This window comes from Dromiciops gliroides, chromosome 2 (assembly GCF_019393635.1).
Source record: "Dromiciops gliroides isolate mDroGli1 chromosome 2, mDroGli1.pri, whole genome shotgun sequence".
Taxonomy (NCBI): domain Eukaryota; kingdom Metazoa; phylum Chordata; class Mammalia; order Microbiotheria; family Microbiotheriidae; genus Dromiciops; species Dromiciops gliroides.
Window position 1 is genome coordinate 229,919,679 of NC_057862.1, and position 4,176 is coordinate 229,923,854.

General features: G+C 38.3%; 1 pseudogene; it reads right to left on the minus strand.

The window, feature by feature from the left end:
* Positions 1–221: 221 nt before the first annotated feature.
* On the minus strand, positions 222–1,290 carry LOC122740235 (annotated as a pseudogene).
* Positions 1,291–4,176: the final 2,886 nt, after the last annotated feature.

Below are 4,176 nucleotides of genomic sequence, written 5' to 3' on the forward strand. Positions count from 1 at the left end.
ATACCCAAGGCATTTTTGTTTTTAAACTCATCTACTGCAGAAAACCTTTCTAGCCTGACTGGGCACTCCTAACTCGAGCTACTCTACTCATTCCATCTTTCATTATCACCTACCAATTCCTTGGTATTTGGTTGGATAGCTTCAGACCACTTTCTTTAGTATTGGAATTGATTGATTTTTTTCTTATTTGTTGACTTTGGAATTAGCTCACATATCCCCCATTATACTGGAACATCCCCAAAGACTAGACCAATGCCTGTTTTATCAGACTGGGTACTCTCTAAGCATGGGGACTCTATTTACACTATCAAACCAAAGTATCTCTGGGATCAGGTAATTGGGGGAGATTTATGTCTACTGTACATGGGATAAGATAATACCCACCTGGTGGCTCCAGGCTTATAGAAGCAGAGCCTAAGCAGACAAGCTTGAGGGCAGTTGGCACCATGAGGTAGGTGTAGGCCACCAAGGCCAGAGGCAATGGACCATGAATCCCGAAATCGTGCATGACTGAAGGTCCAATCATGGGCACAAAAAACACAAGAATAGCAGCCACATAGCTCACACAAGTCCCTGCTGCCCACACTCTCTGTCCCCATGACCCAAGGCCCAGAATAACCCTTGCTATAGGGATATAAGAGAGAATGATGAGGACTGAGTCAATGCCCACCTTAGATAAGGTAAAAAAAGAGACCATGGTGAACACTGACCTCAGTTTCATTATGTGCCAGCTTTATGATATCTGGGTGGAAACAGGAAGATTTTGTAAGCCTCTGTTGATCATTATAAGTCAGCCTGAGTAATAAAAACAGCAGTGGTAGCAACATGAGAATTGAGTACACCAGCATAACTAGTCCAACCCTTGCAAACACTCAGTAACTTAAGACAGCAGAATATAACAATGGATAGGCAATGGAAGCCGATTGGACCACTGCCATGTCTAGCAGCACTGATGACTTTGCCACTGAGGCAACATGAATGAAAAATACTTGGGTGAAGCAGACATCAGAGACCACCTTACTGATACTGAACCACAGCAATCCTATTGTGGTAGATAGTGTGGTGCCTGATAATGCTAGGTTGGTGACAACAAGCATGGAGAGGAAACAATGAATGGGTTTACAAAGTGAATTCTGGGTTACTACCACCACAATGACACCATTGTTTAGAGCAGCCACAAGGGAGAGAAAGAAAAAAAGGAATAGAGGGCCACTTGTGGACATCTTCTCTCCAGGGTATCCCAAGCAGGAGAAAGGGTGGCAGTTGGGACATAGTGTGTTTGTATGACATGACCTGGTGATTGAGGATGGTAGTACTCTATGCAGAGTACATGAGGGAGGTCCAAAGATTTAACCAAGGTGTGTGCGTGTGTGTGTGTGTGTGTGTGTGTGTGTGTGTGTATAGAGGGGGCTATCTATTTAGTACCCAGATGTAAAGGACTTTAGGGTAAATTCTACATGTAGTTATGATTCCTATGACCACTTAAGGAGGATTTAAATGTGAAAATTGGCTATGTCAATCTGTCTGGTGCTGGCCTATATGAGACAATCTGGCCTCTCACACCAGGCTTGAGTCAGGGAGGATTGCTCTACTGATACCAAAGTAGAGTTTAAATGTGTGACCAATAAAGAAACTCCTGAGGGTCAAGGGAATCAAGATTTGTTCTTCATATACTATGATGACCTTGCTTTACTGGAGAAGGATGACAAATTTTTATGCTTCTCTTGAGTCTTATATTTGAAGATTGGATTTTCTATTCAGTTTTGGAATTTTCATCAGGAAAATTTTAGTCCCCTATTTCTTTGAATGTCCAACTTTTTGTCTGAAAGATGATTAATTTTTTTGGGTAGTAGATTCTTGCTTGCAGTCCAAGCTCTTTCTGCATACTGATACCTTTATGAAGCATGAATACCTTTCTCATAATGGATGAAAAGAGGTTAATTGAATTGACTGATGAAAGATAGACATCCCCCCCCTCTTTAAAATGAAGTCATCTTGTGAGTTTGAGGGAGTGTGGATACAGGCACTATATTCATCTGACTATCAAATACTTACCCAGAGGGTGATACCCTTTATCATTTTGAGATTTTATTCATTCAAGAGTTTAAAGTAATGTGACAAAGATAGATTAGACAGTTTTTCAGATTCAGATCCTCATGACCTCTCAAACTTCTCCAGAATAGAAAGTATGATAGATGGAGCAATTTCAGCTATCTATATACTATAAAGCATCAAGAACCATAATAAAGTAAAAACTCAAGTGACAAGTATTATGAAAAACCAAAATGTCAGAAGTTTGTTCTAGTTGGGACTGCACTGTGGCAGTACTGCGTATTGGAGTTGTACTTAGCTAGAGAAATTAGGAACAAGGGAACTGGTGCAAGATACCAGCATGTTTAGTGTTTTTGGAATTCCACTAAATGTAAGGAAAAGGGAACTGTCATCCAGATGAGGCCATTTCTATCCTACAATAAGTTAGTTGGGACAAAGACTGAGCTTTATGAAATATGAATTTTCAGAATGAAAGGAGGCTGATATATCTATAAGTCCAGGCCCTAGAGAAACTTCCATCAAAGGAGAAGAAATCAGAAAATGAGTAATAAGGGATTATAAGGCAAAACAAAATTAAAAAAAAAAAACCCTGAAATTTTTACCAGAATCTCAAGTGGAAGAAAACTTAGGTATTTGCAGAATTTGGTATTGGAAGAAAAATAGGCATTTGAATTGTGAGATTTAAAATTGGATACTAGAGCATTAACCTCCTCTTTTAACTGTTTCCCTTATTTATCTCCCAGACTAGTAAATGGAAGAAGCCTCTGGAGTCTAGTTAGAGCTTTTATTGTTTGGAAATTACAAAGTGATGTTGATTAGAGGGACAGGAAAGTAAAAATACAAAACAAATAGCCTTAAGTCTAAGCTTAGTCTATATTCTGTATAAAACTCACCAAAAGCCCAAGGCCACCTTTGAGGGGGGAAGCCACATCAAGCATGTGCTGTTACGGTGAGCCTGGCCGAGTCAAACTCCAGTCAGCCTCTGTGTGTACAGCGCAGCCAGTGAACAAGGAGAGCCAAAAAGAGATCCCACTTCCATTCTCTCCTTGCCTTTTAAGCTCACACCCCGGAAGTGGAGTGCTTAGCAGCCGGACTGGCATGCATAGCCTATGAACAGCTGTTGGTCTCCTCCCCGAAAGGGTGGTCCTTGAAAAACTGGTGTCTTTCCATATTCACTAACCGACTGTTAAAAACTTTTTGCCACAGAATCATTCCTGGAAACAAAACCAGACCTGAACAAATAAATTTCTTTTTAAATAGCCCAACCAAAATAAGGTCAAAATGGTTATATGACCTAGATATAAAGAGAGATTATATAAGAAAATTAGAAGAACGTGGAACATATGACGTCAGACTTCTTATAAAAAAAAAAACAAGAGATAGAGAGTAAAGTTAGGTGTAAAATGGATAATTTAGATTACATTAAAGCCTTTGTAAAAATAAAACAAATATAGCCAAGATCAGAAGGAAAGCAAAAAGTGGTGTGGGGGGGAATTTATCAATATTTTATCAGAAAAAGGTCTCATATCTAAAATATATAAAGAATTTTGTCAAATCTGTAAGAATATGTCATTCACCAATTGATAAATTGTCAAAGGATATAAACAGGAAGTTTTCCAGTGAAGAAACCAGAACAATTTATAATTATATGAAAAAATACTCTAAATCATTATTGATTAGAGAAATACAAGTTCAAAAAATCTTGATATATAATTTTACATCTTCCAGAGTGGCTAAAATAATTGAAGGGGAAAGCAAGAAATGTTGGAGAGGCTCTGGGAAAAAATTGGACATTTTTGTTGTAATTGTGGATTGATCCAACCATTTTGGAGAGCAATCTGGAATTATGCCCAGAATTATTAAACTGCCTATACCCTTTCACCCAGTAATATCACTACTAGGTCTATTTGCAAAGATGAATAGCATCAAAAACCCAAAAAGCTATATGTTCTAAAATGTTTATAGCATCTCTTTTTGTGGTGGCAAAGAACTGGAAATTGCAGGGATGCCCTTTAATTGGGAAATGATTAAATAAATCGTGGTATATGATAATGGAATACTACTATGCTATAAGAAATGTTGAGCACAATGATCTTAGAAAAACATGAAAATGCAGGAAATAAT